We start from the raw sequence: 17,239 nt of genomic DNA on the forward strand, positions 1-17,239 counted from the left end.
TTTTGAAGGTATATATAAAAAAGCAGAAAATTGAACAAGACCAAAACTTTAGAAGCTCTCAAGAATAGGGTCAGTCATGTGGAGGATAGAAACTCAGACTGGACCAAAGCAGAAATTTTCCAAAACATATTTTCATTAAGACTCTAAACATCAATCACAAAGACAAAGTCCTAAAAAGCATCCAGGCAGAGACAACACATTACTTATAAAGGAAACCCCATCAGAATTACTTCACACTTCTCAAGGGAAACCCTAAAAGCCAGAGGGGCCTGTAATTGAAAACTGCAAACTCTAAGAACTTATGGCTTCCAATCCAAACTACTCTACCCAACCAAAGTATCCCTCATAATAGATGGTGAAGGAAAAACTTTCCACGATAAAACTCAGCTTTACAACCATCTGAGTACAAAGCCAAACCTATAGAGAGTACTTCAGGGAATGCTCCACACAGAAGATTCAAATAATGAACCTCAAGTGCCCATGAGAAGCAGATCACACTAACCAAACTTCAAGAAGGCACAAAAGCTACAAAGGCCAAGAAAACACCAAATCACATAAACCACGCCTGTATGGCAGGTATTCAATCGAACCTCACAGTTATTACCCTAAACATTAATGGTCTTAATTCACCATCAAGAGACATAAGTTCACAGGGTAGATCAGTAAATTAGACCCCTGAATCTGCTGTCTTCAAGAAACCCACCTCAATACTATAGACAGGCACCTCCTCAGGGTGATAGGATGGAAAAATGATATTCCAACGAAATGGAAATAAGCAATCAGGTGGAGGTATACTTACATTGGATAAAATAGACTTCAACAAAAAGTAATCATAAAACACAAAGAAGGCCACTTCATACTTATCAAGGGAATGACCAACAAAAGGATATTACAATCATTAATCTTTATGTACCAAATACAGGTGCACCACAATTCACAAAATAAAACCTACTTGACAATAAAACAGAAATAACCACCAACACCATCATAGTTGGGGATTTCAGTACTCCACTATCAGCAATAAAAAGATGATACAAAGCAACAGAAAGAAAAAGGGGACAAAGAGAAACAGGAGACGGTGGAACAGGTGCCACAGGAGGACCAAGAGAAAGAGGAATATGTTTATGTGAGGTGAGCTTGAGAGAGTGAGAGACTGTGTGTGTGTGTGTGTGTGTGTGTACATGCATGGGTGCATATTTGCCGTAGTACATATATTTCTGTGTACAAGCATAGGGAGGCAGAAGAAAAGCTTTTATTTAACCCTCAGGTATGAAAAGACAGGAGGATCTCTGGTACGCATGGGCTCGCCAAACTATACTTGGTAAGTTGGTGAGCTCTAGTGCAAATGAAGAACTAGTCTCAATAAGAAGTAGATGATGGATCACTTATATGGTACTCCTAAAGTAAAACTGTGAATGAGTATACAGCCAGTTCTTGATTTAATCATCAAATGATTCCATTTGATTTCACTTCTGTTAATTCATGACTTTCTGAGGAAAATCATGAGGTCTTTCAGAATGAGAATGAAGATAACATTTTGTTTTCAAAACCAAGATCTTTTTATAAAAAATGAACAATTTTTCATAAATATGACTAATCCTAAAAATGAAATATCACTCACCTTTAAAGAAACACTATGTAGCCTGGTAGATGAAAAAGTGTATACTCAAACACACGTGTAGCATGTAACCCAGATGTACAAGGTGACACATATTTCTACAATTCATTTGCAGTGGTGGAAGACTCTGGCATGCCTATTCTTTTTTCTATCTGCCTCTTTATCAGTCTCTCAAATACATAAAAATAAATAAATAGATAAATAAACAAGCAAAAACATGTGTAGAGGTCAGGGCATGAAAAAGGAAAAATATTGTACAAATGTATTTATTTTCAGAAAAAAACAAAAAAAATAAATTCCTTGGTATTCATAATTATTTGTAACTAAGCTCTTATGGCTCTATAAACATAAATGGAAAATAAGAAAGGGGAAACTTTTAATATATAATATTAAAAAATACAAGTTATAAAACAGACAGAATAAATAAAAGTAGGCTGGAGAGATGGCTTAGTGGTTAAGCGCTTGCCTGTGAAGCCTAAGGACCCTGGTTCGAGGCTTGGTTCCCCAGGTCCCACGTTAGCCAGATGCACAAGGGGGCGCACGCGTCTGGAGTTCGTTTGCAGAGGCTGGAAGCCCTGGCGCGCCCATTCTCTCTCTCCCTTTATCTGTCTTTCTCTCTGTGTCTGTCACTCTAAAATAAATAAAAAAATTAAAAAAAATAAAAGTAGAATTAAAATGCAAAATGAAAATTAGTGTCAACAAAATGGTAGGATGTACAAATCTCACTCTTAAGTATTTTACTACATGCCATTCATATGTTTAACAATGTGCAAAAGATTCAGACATTCAAACAATTTACCTCAGGCTAGCTAGTGTGTATTCTGACAAAATTTCTAAAGCATTTTCAATAGTTGTTTTTGGCTTTTTTTTTTTTTTAACCAACTTACAAAGCTGCTTTTAAAATTGCTATTGGTCCTTCTCAGTCACATTAGAGATGGTATTTAGGCCTCCACAATACATTGATCTTGATTGTCTGGCAGAAAATAGGGTAAACTTGGTAGTAAACTGACTTCTTACAGTGTACTATCCAGTCACTGCCCCAGTAAAGTGTCATGGCGAAGAATGATGGTGGGCATTGCTACTTCCCTCCAAGAAACAGAGAAAATATCAAAAACATTTTAACATCAAGTGACAATGTCAAGTTCATCTTCCCACAGAAAAAGGGTCAGAAGACATAGAGTACATGGGGCATGTTAAATCCAGCTTGTAAACCCAGGACATAGGAACCTGGGCTGTGAATATTCCTGCAGCTGTGAGGTTAGTCTAGCCTACACCATGAGTTACATGTCAACTTGACCTACAGATGAAGACCTTGCTTAAAACAAAGAGGTTGGGGGCTGGAGAGATGGCTTAGTGGTTAAGCGCTTGCCTGTGAAGCCTAAGGACCCCGGTTCGAGGCTCGGTTCCCCAGGTCCCACGTTAGCCAGATGGCACAAGGGGGCGCACGCATCTGGAGTTCGTTTGCAGAGGCTGGAAGCCCTGGCACGCCCATTCTCTCTCTCTATCTGTCTTTCTCTCTGTGCCTGTCGCTCTCAAATAAATAAATTTAAAAAAAAAAAAGGTTGGGGAAATGAAATGTACTTGCTTACAAAACCTGCTGCTTAGGTTCAATTGTCTAGCACACATGAATACCTGGATGTAATCTGAAACTCAGCTTCAGCAGAAAGATAAGGGAGGGACAAGGCCACGCCAAGTGAAAGCCTACGCCATGTAAGTGAAGACAAAGCCAGCAAGAAGGCAAGGGGGGAGGAAATGCAGATCTCAGAAAGACAAGGCTAAGTGGAAACACAGGGATCAAGGTTAGGGAATAGTAGGGCCATGTAAGCAGTGGAGTAAGACCATGTCTATCCAGGCCAAGGGAAGGCAGGGTGTAAAGCAGAACCAGGGTAGTCAATTAAAAAAAAAAAGCAATAAGGAACAAACCTCTCTAAAGTGGCAAGTAGAATTGATCTCCTATTCATCCAAGATCATTACAAAGCAATAGTGATTTTGGAAGTTGTATAGACCACTATTCTCAGAAGAAATCTTCAACATGCTTGGAGAAGTCAGCAGCAACCCATAGAATTAATATCTACAAAGAACAACCACGAATAACCAAGACAAAGCCAAACAAATACAAGTGATGGGCACGGGCCAACGGCATTCAGGGAAAGAGAAACTACGGCCACTAAACAGGGAAGATGATGTTCATTTGTGGCCATGGGTGCAATCCAAGCACTGGAGAGGAAGAGTGGGGAATGTGAGTTCAGAGGCTGTGTTGATAAAAACAAAATATCAACATAAAATGATCTGAGACATTTATCACCCCGTTAAATGACAAGGTAGTTTGGCTAAACTGGCAGGACAGACAAATGTCCCACCGTCCTCTTGTCTAACAAAATGAGCTTCTTTCCTGAAGCCGTAAGCTACCATATGGTCTTCCTTTTGCAGGAGTACATTCTTTATCCCAGAGAATATGACCATTTTTTGATCAAGAATATAAAAGTAACAATTTTCTGATAAACCTCAAAACACTCTCTCAAAAACCGAAAATAAAAACCCAGATATTCACCATTACATACAGGAGTACAGTGCTGGAAGACAGATAACAGGGGTGGAGTGTGGCCTCACAAGCAGAGGACATCAGCTTCATCCCAAGAGGTTACCTGTAAGATACAACTAAATTATCTTTATGCCACATCCCAAAGTGTCATTCTGGCTTCTCTTGAGGGATGATGCAAGGCCCCTGTCTATCTCAGTCTCCTTATGCAGGAAAGGGTTATCTCCCCACCCAGACTGCCCAATGTCCTGGAGAGTTGTAAAGCATAGGAGATCCTTGTATTTCTGGGGATAGGATCTTCTGAAGTGCAGAGTATGAAGAGCCCCCTGCTTTCTTCACTGTGCCCATAGAAATCTCATGTGGAAATGACCTTCAGCCAGTCCCATCTTTGTTCTCAATCATTCCATCCACTTGCAAAGACAGCCTCTGAAATGTCAAGTGCAGAGTATTCCACAGCTTCAAACAGGGGCAAGAACTCATACCCTAGAAAGAAGGGGATAGTATCAGTTATTAGGCAGCAGGCTCACACCTTTAAACCCAGAAATATGGGGGGTGAGGCAAGAGAATCACTGTTTGAGCCCATCCTGGGTAACAGTGAGTTTTAGGACAGCCTGGGCTATAGTGACACCCTATCTCCAAAAATAGTTAAGAGAATTACACCATGTAGTAAGACGCCAAAGCATTAGAAGGGGGTAAGAAGGCAAGGCCATGGGAAGGCAAGGGCAAGCAAAAACAGGTAGAAGGCATGGCCAGGCCAGAGGAGGCAAGATGTGTAAGGTAAAGATTTTCTAGACAGGCAAGACCAAACCAGTATACAGATATGGCAAGGCAAGGAGGAAGACAAGGGAGAACACAAGGGCAGGAGCAGGGAAGTGTGGAGGCACAAGTAGATAATGGGAGTCAAAGGCCATAGCAAGCATGGGAAGAATAAGTGTGCAATGTCAAAGAGATGATAGAGCCAGGCAAAACAGAAGACACTCCAGTCATGGCCAAAGGCGGGTTACAAAAGTAAAATGAGAAAGAAGGCCAGATCAAGCAGTTGGAAAAGGAAGGCAGGACAAGCCATTAAGGTAGAAAATAAGGTTAGACTAGGTGGAAGGTAAGGTATGGCAACAGGGAAGCCAAGCAAGAGGGAAGGAGACAGAGGACAGGCCAAGTTCCAGATCAGACAAGAAAAAATGGAAGTCATGTCCAGGCCAGACTAGGAGAAAACAAGAACAGGCCACATGCAAGGGAAAAGAAGGTCATGCCAAGTCAGAACAGGAAGAAGGCAAGGGGCTGGTAAAGGCCAGTGATGGGAAGTGGTAAGACAACACTATTTAAGGGAAGGACAGGGGATACATGGTCAAGCAAGGCCTGCTGGTGGTGACAGGCAAGAGGAAGGGAAACAATAAGCAAGAGGAAAGGCAGACCAGTCAATATGATGGAAAGGCCATGTTAAGCAAGGTGGAATGCAAATCAAGTGGGGAAACAGGCAGGAAAAGCCAGATAAGACAGGGGAAAACATGGGGAAGCCAAGGTAGAAGGCTACACCAGGTGATGTTAAGGAAGGCCAGGGAAATGGCAAGAGCAGGCATGGTAGCATGTGACCAAGTAGAAGGCAATGACTATTGAAGCCTAAGATAAGATAAGAACTGGTCAAGCCCAAGAAAAACAAAGGGTAAATGGCCAGGGAAGATGGGCAATTGTGAAGTTAAGACAGAAGTCAGGGTCCTGTGAAATGGAAAAATCCACAGTGAAGGCAGGATTGAAAGCAGTCATGGCAAGGGGGTAAGCCAGGCAGAAGTCAAGGAAAAGGCTAGCCAGGCAGGGAAAGGGAAATGAGGCAAAGAGAAGGCAGACCAGGCAAACTTCAGGGAAAGGCAAATGCCAAGTAAAGCAAAGGTGAAAACAGGCCAATGCCAGAGATGACACACAGGGGAAAACAAAGCCAGAACAGGCATGGGAGAAGAATGGGTGAAGCCAGGCAATAGGAAGGCAAGCTTGGCCTGGCAAAGGAGGCAGCCACGGAACAGGAGAGGCCAGATCCAGTCATTGTGAACACCATGCCAGACCAGGCCACAGGAAGGAAAGGAGAGACCAGGAAAGGTGTACAGCAAGGACATCAGGCAAGCTTCAGCCAGCAAAGGCCAGGAAATATGGAGTGCCAGGCAAGGGTGAAAACACGGTCAGTCTAGGACCTCAGAATGTGAGACAAGGACAGGTGAAATGCAATCAAATGGGGAAAAGCAATGCCACACATGTCAAGGGAGAGAGAAGGCCAAACAAGAACAGCAAAGTAGGAAGGTAGGCAAGAAGCTAGAAAAGGAAGGTGAAAATAAAAACACAGGCCTGCAAAAGCCATGCCAAGGAGAAGGCAAGGAAAGATCCATGTCAGGATAGGGAGAACCAAGGCTAAGCCAAGCCAGAAAGAATGCAAGGGCAGGTATAAGAAGGCCCAAGTAGGCTGGGCGTGGTGGCGCACACCTTTAATCCCAGCACTCAGGAGGCAGAGGTAGGAGGATTGCCATGAGTTCAAGGCCACCCTGAGATGACAGAGTTAATTCCAGGTCAGCCTGGACCAGAGTGAGACCCTACCTTGAAAAACCAAAAAAAAAAAAAAAAAAAAGAAGGCCCAAGTAGACAGGAGAAAGGCACAGTCAGACAAGGGAAAAGGATGGACAAGTGTCAAGATGAAGGGATAGGACAGTAGCCCAGATGAGAAAACAAAAGGCAGAAGGCAAATCCACTCAGGAGAAGACAAGACCACACTTGAGACAAGGCATGGAAACAGAGGTCCCAAGACCATGCAGTATGGAAGGCCTAGAGTATGAGTCCAGACAGAAGGCAGCAGTAAGGCAACACAGGCCTAAGGGAGAGTAAGAGGCGCAGCAGGCTAGGGCAGGGAAGACAAGATGAGGTCAAGCAAGGTCAGGCCAGGCCAAATGTCAGTTCAGGGGGAAAGGAAAGCCAAGGAGGCAAAATGATAGAGAAGCCAAGGCAGGCCAGGCCAGGCCACAAGCCAGTCAGTACAAGAGAATGCTATAGTAACAATAGCTCACAAAGGCAAGGGGAAAACAAAGCCAAGTTGGGAGTAGGGGGAATGGGAGGTTGAAAAGCTAGGATAAGTAAGAGGGAAGGCCAAGGGGCAAGTCAAATCAGGGAAGACAAGAGAAAGCCAAGTCCAGGCAAGGATAGAAGTAATACAAGGCCAGGCAAGTTGTGAGGCAAAGGGATTGAAGGGAAGGACCTCCAGCCAAGGCCTCATGGAAGGCCAGGGTAAGAAAGGGGTAACAAGGCCTGGAAAGGTGGAAGGCAAGCAAGTGAGTGCACATAAGCACAAGGTACCTTCAGGGTAAATCAAGGAGGCTAGTTAGGGGAGTATATGGGCCAGGCAAGGTCAGAGGAAGGTGTGGACATTCAAGATGGAATTCACAGCAATGGAGAAAATAAGGCTAGGCAGATGGCAAGCCTGGACAGGCCATTAGGAATACCAGGATAGGACAGACAAAAGGGAAGATGATGAGAAAGGCAAGGCAGAGCAGGCAGAAAGTAACAGAGAAGGAAAGGACAGATCATGCATGATGGATTGTGACTTAGGGCCATGTCCAACTCAAGGCAAGGAAGATAGCAAGACCAAGAGACAAGGAGAGATGGAAAGGACAAACCAGACCAGGCCTGGGGCAAGGCATGATCAAGCAAACCCAGAAGGAATGCATGTTTGAATTTGGCCAGGGCAACCCATGCTGAAGCAGCGGAGATCACAGACCTCAAATGGATCAAAGACCTTGATGTAAGACCTGAATTCCATAAACATATATAAGAAAAAGTAGTGAAAATACTTCCCAATGCAGCTGTAGAGAAGGACTTCCTGAATAGGACCCCAGTGGCCCAGGAAAGAAGGCAACTGACAAATAGGACCTGATGAGACTTAAAAGCTATTTTACAACTAAGAAATGCTAAGAATATTTATTATTGTGCATATATAATCATTTTCTTTCCATTTTAGAAGAACCTCATTTATATCAACACCACCACATAATATTTTCTACTCATCTATGAATCACTAAGCTGATAATTTCAGAAAAATACATGCAGTATTAATTTTCTCCTCAGAATAATTTAGGTAACCAAGGAAATAGAACAAACACTTCAGAGGGAAGGCTCACTGATGATGACCTGGAGGTTTTTCAAGATAGGTAAAGGCATCACAACTAGTTTACCTGCACACTCATGAATTCACTTTTGACTTGTCATCATTTTTAGTTCTATGAAAGTGTGTGAAGACAGTATTCACAGATAAATATTTTATATTCAATACTAGAATGTTTTATGCAATGTAAATGCCATGATTTAAAAAATTGAAAGCTAGGCCAGGCATGGTGATGCATGCCTTTAATTCCAGCAGACAGATGGCAGAGATAGGAGAGTCTCCATGAACTTGAGGCCACCTGAGCCACCATAGTGAATTCTAGGTAAGCCAGGGGTATAACTGATAAATTTGGAACCATACTTGAGTGGCTAGGCTTTACAGGCAAGTGATTTTAGTGTTGAGTCATCTATCAATCCACGACATTCTAAAAAAAAATGTTTTCTTTAAGTGTCCTGCGCATGCTCACTTCACATGAGATTGACAGGGCTACAGCTAAAGTGCTCATGCACCTGCAGAGTTTGGTACTGATAGAATGGAATATAGTGATAGACTTGATATAGCCAAGATCCATACATTTCCTAGACTTATGTCTGAAAGTGGCTGGGACATTGGTATTGCGATCCATAAACTAAGTGGTTAAATTATTGCTATGGTCATAACTGCTATAAATAAGAGTCTAATGAGGGAGTTTGGGTGAAGGAATTCTTCAATAAATAATTTATGGTTGAGAATATGGTTGGAGAAGACCATATGGTCTGACAACACCTGAACATTTTTTGTAGTTGTATATATTTCAGTAGTTCATGTTGGTGATTGAGATTGGGATAAATAGTGCTATGGTATTAATTAGATGTATCCATGTTAATGAGAAGATTTGAACCTCTTAAAATGAAGCTTTAAATGTCATGCAGTTACCGCTTCTGCACCGTAACAAGTCATGTTCTTGAACAAGTTTCTTGTAGTTACTTTCTTATTGCTGGGACACAACACCTGACCACAAGCAGATGATGGGAGGAAAATGCTACTTTTATCTTACAGTCCCAGTCTTGAAAGGGCTAAGAAGCTTCATCATGGCAGGTAAAATTGCTAGTAATAGAAACCGACCTGGATTACTCCAGTCTGAACTCAGATCAAGTAGGACTTTAATCATTGAAAAATAAACTCTTAGAGTTACTGTGCTTCTGGGATGCCCTAATCCAACACTCAGACCATAAACCCTATTGCTGGACTCTGTAATGGGCTAGTGCTATTATCCATGGAGTTATTTGGTTTGATTAATTTTATTGGGTCAATTTATGACAGTAAGAGACCTGTTAAATTCATTCAGAGTTTTTTTTTTCTCCTAAGCCACTTCAACCAAAATTATTATTTCTGTTTTTTATTGATTAGTCTATGAGGATAAAATTTTGATAGTGAATTAAAACGTTTTAGGTCCAGAAGGTATTCTCAACTATTAATTTATTCCTGACTCTTCACTGGGAGGGAGGTCAGTTACACTAGTTGGAAGTTAGAGACAATTAGTCCCCCTTTTTAGTAATTCATACAAATTCCTAATTAAGCAAAAAAAAATGATTATGTTACCTTTGCATAGTTAGGATATTGCAGTTCTTTCAGATGTGTCAACAAACAGATAATACCTCTAATAATATTAATGCTAAAGATAGTTTTTTTTTTTTAAGGTAGGGTTTTGCTTTGGTCCATGGTCACCAGTAACTCACTCTGTAGTACCAGGCTTGCCTCAAACTCATAGCCATCATTCCTACATCCACCTCGCAAGTGCTGGGAATAAAAAAGGTGTGTGCATCTTTTTACTTATTTAATCTTTCCTTTTGGTCACATTCCTGTCTTGATTTAGCCTAAATAATGCAAATATGCTTATTACGGAATGGTAAATTGCCTAATTTTAACTACCAATTGAGTATTTCACCTGGTATACACTTATACAGGGATAAATAATTTTTTATTTCTCATGTTAACAGTACATCATCAATAACTTTATTGATTGATACTATGTACAATTTGCTTTTTAAATTTATGGGCTAAGTAAGAGACAGAGAGAGCAAGAATGGGAATGCCAGGGCCTCCAGCCAATGCAAATGAACTCTAGTCACATGTGTCATGTTGTGCACCTGGCTTATGTGGGTGCTGGGTGAATCTGACCTGGGTCCTTATACTTTGCATGCAAGCACCTTAAAATCTAAGTCATGTCTCCAACTCACTTAACATTTTCTTACTTGGTGGCTGCTTTTATGCCAAGTATAATTTTGTAAGGTAACTATGTTTGCTTGGGGCTAGGGATAGTGGGATATCTAATCCTAGTTTGTTTCCTAGCTATCATGTAGTCAAGCTTCTTATTGTTTAAGAATGTTATCTCCAGATACTGGACATTTATGTGAGGTAGAGGAGGTGTGTTACTAGGGGCCAATCTACTCTGCTGATGTGAAGATGTTATAATTAACTGTTTGCTCTTGACATGTTTTCCCCACCATGATGAAGTTTCTCTTCAAAACTGTCAGCTAAATAAACCTTTTCTTTCCATAATCTATTTTCAAGTAAGAAGGTAAATACTACAGAAAGTTGTTACCAAGATATGGGGCTGATGCTACATTAAGCCCAAACATGCGACATAGTAAAATTTTAGTGAGAGAGAGAGAGAGAGAGAGAGAGAGAGAGAGAGAATATGGCCATGCCAGGGCCTCTAGACACTGCAAATCAACACCAGATGCATGGACCACCTTGTGCATCTGGCTTATGTGGGTAGTGGGGTATTGAATCTGTGTCCTTACCATTTGTAGGCAAGTGCCCTACCACAAAACAATCTCTTCATCCACAAACCATGCTATTTTTAGTCTGTTAGAACTATATTTCAGGAGGAATATTGAAGGAATCTGGAACTTTGGACTAAAAAACCTTGTAGTGTTATAAGCATTACTTAATGGGCCATTCTCATGAGAGTATGAAAGACTAAAATGCATAAAGAGGTATGAATTGTGTAGGCTCCTGAGGTTTCAGAGAGCAAAGAGGTCTTTGTCAGGTACTAGGTACATGAAATTTGTGTGATATTCTCACTGTTCTGCTCTTGTCCTGAGACTTTGACTAAAGATTAATTTAGAATTAATGCACTGATTTGTTTGGTGGAGAATAATACAGAGCAGAATGATATGAAGGATATAAAAATTGGCAAGAAGTATTAACAGATAAGGTTTAGGACCCAGAGAATGCAGCAACCTTAGTTGCAATTGTTAAAGTATCAACCTGTTGAAGGACGTTCCAGTTCCTCTGAATAGTGGAAATAGCTAAGATTCCCTGTGAGTGAAACTCAACTGAGTGTAGGTTCAAAGTAGAATGTATGCTCAAGAGGAGGGCCTGAAGGAAGAATGCTGAAGGAGTTTCTTGGTCCTGGAAGTCCACCTTCATTTTAGCCTGGATAAAGAATTTGTCAGCATCACCTCCTTGGCATTGTGAAGTATCATAAATGCAGGAAATTTGGGGTCATGGAGTGCACTCATGGTTCTGGGAACTTTTGGATCGAGACAGTGTTTGGGTCAGGTGTTTTGTCCCAACAACAAGAAAAACAACTGCTACAGAATTTTTTAAACACAGATGCAAAAAGCTAAGTCTACTATTTTATTTTTTCTAACGTAAAATTTGCATTACTGCTTTGGGAAGTGGCAATAAGAGTATATAATCTCATATCAACATTACAAGTCTCTTCTTTGTGTATGTTTTTAACCACAGAGCAACGGTTCTTCTTTGAAATTGATACTGGGTTGTTTTTTTTTTTTTTTTTTGAGGGCAGCGTAATGTAACTCTGTTGCATATGTGTACACATACTTCAAAACTGATGATGTGATTAATGTACAGGGCTATCCTGGAACTCACAGGGATCCTGTACCTCTGCCTTCCTAGTACTGGGATTAAAGGTGAGTGCCACCATGAGTAGCTGTAGTGTCTGGATTCTATAAAGATACCCAGCAGTAGTTAACTCCTGGATATTTCAAGTTGTGACATCATTATGAATGTAGACTAAATATTGCTTTTACTAATGAGCAAACTCAGAAAGTCAAATGCTTTGTAATGATTTTCTAAATGAAGCTTTAATCATAACGAAGAAATATTTCTGACTTACGTGGTCTTAAGATAATATAAAGCTATAAACATACTTAAAAACTATTTAATTTGTTTATTTGAAAGCATAAGAGAGAGAGAGATGGAGGTCAGCAGGGTAAGAGAGGGAATGGACATGATAGGATCTCCTAACACTGCAAGTGATTTCCAGATGCATGTGCCAGTTTGTGCATGTGGTTTACATGAGTACTCTTGATTTGAATGTGTGATGCCAAGCCTTCCATGCAAGAACCTGTATGTTTGAGCTATATCCCCAGCTCCTGCTGTATATTTTAATGAGGTATTATTTTATGTGACAATTAGGTAACATACTTGTAGGGGATATGTTTCTGATATAAATTGATAATTGTGTGCATAGGAGATGGGTTATGTTTTAAGGCTAATCAACTATGCATTTATATGCAAACAGCTTAGGTTGTAACTAGAATTTTTAAAAAATTATTTATTTTCAAGCAAAGAGATAGAAGAGAGAAAGAGAGAAACAGGCACACCAGGCCTCCAGCCACTACCTACAAACTCCAGACGCATGTGCCCCTTTTGCATCTGTCTTACAAGGGTCCTGGGGAATTGAACCTGTGTCCTTTGGCTTTGCAGACAAGTTAATTTTCTTGTACTTTAAGGATTATTTATTTATGTATGTATGTTATTAATTGTTATTTGTATATGTAACAGAAGCATGGGTGCAGAAGGTCTCTTGCTGGTGTAAACAAAAGTGAGATTTTATTTTGCCAGTGTTTGCATCTGCTTACACATGCATGACTTGAGAATTGAACATGGTTTGTAGCCAAACACCTGTTTTTTGTTTTTGTTTTTTTGTTTTGTGGCAGAGATGCCACAAGAAAAGAAATCTACTGGCCTCCTTCCCTGATGAACCTAGATGCAAAGATCCTGAACAAAATCCTGAAAAACAGAATCCAACAGCACACCAAAAGCATTATCCACCTTAACCAAGTGGGATTCACCTCAGGAACACTGGGGTGGTTCAAGATACATAAATCTGTCAAGGTAATACACCACATAAACAAGGTTAAACACAAAAACCACATGTTCATTTCGATAGATGCAGAAAAGGCCTTTGACAAGATACAACATCACTTCCTGATCAAAACATTGGAGAGAATTGGCATGGTTTGTTCATATCTTAACATAATAAAAGCAATATACAAAGCTCCTAAGGCCCACATAATACTTAATGGAAAGAGAATGGAGGAATTCCCATTAAGATCAGGAACAAGAAAGGGTTGTCCACTCTTACGTCTGCTCTTTAATATAGTACTGGACATCCTAGCTCAAGCAATAAGACAGGCGAAGGAAATAAAAGGGATACAATTTGGAAAGGAAGAAGTTAGCTCTATTCGCTGATGGCATGATTGTAGATGTAAGAGACCCAAAAGACTCCATCCCAAAATTCCTGAAGGTGATTAACTCCTATAGCAAAGTTGCAGTATACAAAATCAATGCACAAAAATGAGTAGCCTTTACATATGCAAATGACAAAGATACAGAGAAAGAAATAAGGGACATAGTCCCATTTTCAATAGCAACAAAAAAAAACATAAATAAAATACCTTGGAATAATGTTAATTAAGGAACTGAAAGATCTATACAACAAAAACATAAAAACACTGAAAAAAGAAATTGAGGAGGACTTGAGAAAATGGAAAGACTTCCCATGCTCCTAAATAGGCAGAATTAACATTGTGAAGATGGCAATCCTACCAAAGGCAATATACAGATTTAATGCCATTCCAATTAAAATCCCTACAGTGTTCATCAAAGAGATAGAGAAAATGATCTCACATTCATGGAAAGGCAGAAGGTCTCACATATCCAAACACACCCTCAGCAAAAGAAATACCTCGGGAGGCAAAACCATACCTGATCTAAAGCTACATTACAAAGTCATAGTAATAAGAACAGCATGGTACTGGCATAAAAACAGGAGTATAGACCAATGGAATAGACTTGAGGAATTGGACTTTGGTCAAGCAACTATAGCTACTTGATATTTGACAATGGCCTGAAAAATATAGGCTGGAAAAAAGACAGCATCTTCAACAAATGGTGCTGGACAAGCTGGATAACCATATGCAGGAAACTGAAACTTGATCCACACATTTATCCATGCACTACACTCAATTCCAAATGGATCAAAAACCTCAGTGTAAGACCAGAAACTTGACTACTACTGGACAAAAGTGTAGGAAGTACTTCTATGATATAGAAATGGAAAAAGACTTCCTGAACAAAACCCCCACAGTTCATGATCTTAATCAGTCACTCAACCAATGGGATTACATGAATCTGAAGTGTTTCTTTAGAGAGACGCATACAATAAGCAAAGCTAATAGATTACCCAAGAATGGGAAAAAAATATTTTCTGGTTATCTAACTGACAGAGGCCTAATCTATAGAATCTACAAAGAACTCAAACAGCTAAACAGTAAAAAGTCAAACACATACTCACAAAATGGGGCAAAGTGCTCAACAGGCAGTTCACAGAGGAAGGAGAAATACAAATGACAAACACACACTTAAGAAAATTTTTATCATCCTTAATTATCAAAGAAATGCAACTTAAAACATCAATGTGATTCCACCTTACCCCAGTAAGGATAGGAAACATTAAAAAATCAAATGAAAATAAATGCTGGTGAGGATGTGGAGAAGTAGAAACACTCTTGAACTGTTGGTGGGAATGAAAGATGGTACAACCACTTTGGAAAGCAATCTGGAGACTCCTGAAAGAGCTGAGTATAGATATACCAACAGACCCAGTTATTCCCTTTCTGGGCATCTACTCTAAAACCTTCAAACCACAGGCCACAGAGATTTGCTCAACCATTTCTGTAGTGGATCAATTCGTAATAGCTAATAGCTAGAATCAACCCAGATGTCCTTCACTAGAAGAGTGGATAAGTAAGATGTGGTATATTTACACAATGGAATTCTATACAGTAGTAAGAAAAAATGACAACAAAATTTGAGGAAAAATGGTTGAACCTGAAACCAGTCATTTTCAGTGAACTTACCAAAACACACACACACGCACACAAAAACATCACCACATACTCTCACTCATTTACAGTGCCTAACCTGTATCTACCCAAGATGGCTTACATACCTAGAAAGCTTCTCATGGACTAGACAATAGTATGGGTGGGGAGGGAGAGGAGGGGAAAGGGAGGGTATGTGAATGGTACTGTAAAATTCTACATCCTAAAAGACAGACCAAATGGCTGTACCTTCACCATGCCCTTAGAAGGATCACCTGACCCACAAGACACTGGAGAGGGTATGATGTAGACTGACCTTAATCTTCTACAGCCTCCCCCCCCCACTTCTCTATCTTTTTTATATTAGTTATCTTTTTCTTCCTTTTTTTAGTGTGCACTGACCTATAACTCCCAGTACCAGCATGTGGCTATCATCCACAATGAGCTTTTGATCAGAGAGACCTACAAGGTTTCCTAAAAGATAGACTGATTTCTGTCAGAGTGCTTGATGACCCACCAAAGGTTAGTGGTAAGACTGTACTGCTTAAGACACCTTATGCAGTTGACACATAAAATGGAGTGGCATGGCTAGAAGCTGCAAGAGAGTCATTCCCCAGACAGTCAGTGCTCCTAGTGCCAGAATATGCTACATGGGCAACTGGGGAAAATTACCAATATCTGTCCAAGCAACTCATGGTCTCACCTACTCAGCAGCAAATAACCTTCCGTGATGCTCACACCAGTGCAATAGTGGCACACAGCCATGGTGAGAAACCAAGTGCTCTTGATTCAGCTAACTTATCCTCTCAGTGGTATGGAACCCATAGCTGGAGCTGAGAAACAAGTCAGAACCATATCCAAACACCAGCCCGCTCTCCATTATCAAGCAGCCACCAATCATGGGTTATTAAACCTATTAAGTTCTCTATAAAAGAAAAGTAAGGGTTATCTCATTTGTCTGGCGCAAACTCCCCCTCCTTTGGAAAATGTGCCTCTCTTTTTCAGATAGATGTAGATCCTAAGGAGAAAGCCACCCCATCATACCTCAAAAGGGCCCGGCTGAAAGTAAGAATTGGTGAAGCAAGCAAGGATGCTGTTTTCTTGGTGAACCAGGTACCAGCACAAGGGTGAAGGAGATCAACACAGAAAAAAAATCAACTCCTACCAAATCAGAGAGCCAGAGACCCAGAGGTGCTGAACACCTCATTACTGAAGCAGACCAAAAATGAACCCAACATGGCTCAAGGAAATTTTGTGGAAGAGGGGTCAGAAAGAATGTCAGAGCCACATTTTGGGTCATGATATGCAGACATTTATCCTACCTATAACTGTGGGCTAACTCCAGAGTGCATTACCCATATACTTCAACAAGTAGGGGCCAAGGGAAGGGGGTAGGTAATGTATGAGCCTAATAATGGTACAAAATTGACTGTATTTGCTGAGTACAAAACTAATTAATAAAAAAACTGAAATTTATGCAGCTATATGGCCTTTGAAGTTCTTATGAATGTTTTTTTAACCTTTACATTGACTCTCACTTTGGGACAAGACTATTTCCTGTTACTGAAACTGCAGTGATAAATGATGATCATATTAAAATTAATAGTTTGCTCACCCAGCTACAGAATTTGGTGCAAATCAGGACTCAACCTTACTATATGTGCCATTTTAGAGCCAATACTGTCCTTTCAGGTCTTCTCAGTGAGGGAACTGCATATGCTGATTCTCTGATGAGAGTTGTGGCATTATTAGATCCTGTTGCTGAGGCTACTCAATCCCATGCCCTCCACCATCAAAACTCGCAAGCACTACATTTGCAATTTGGA

This window comes from Jaculus jaculus, unplaced genomic scaffold (assembly GCF_020740685.1).
Source record: "Jaculus jaculus isolate mJacJac1 unplaced genomic scaffold, mJacJac1.mat.Y.cur mat_scaffold_45_1_1178333_arrow_ctg1, whole genome shotgun sequence".
NCBI classification, from domain to species: Eukaryota; Metazoa; Chordata; class Mammalia; order Rodentia; family Dipodidae; genus Jaculus; species Jaculus jaculus.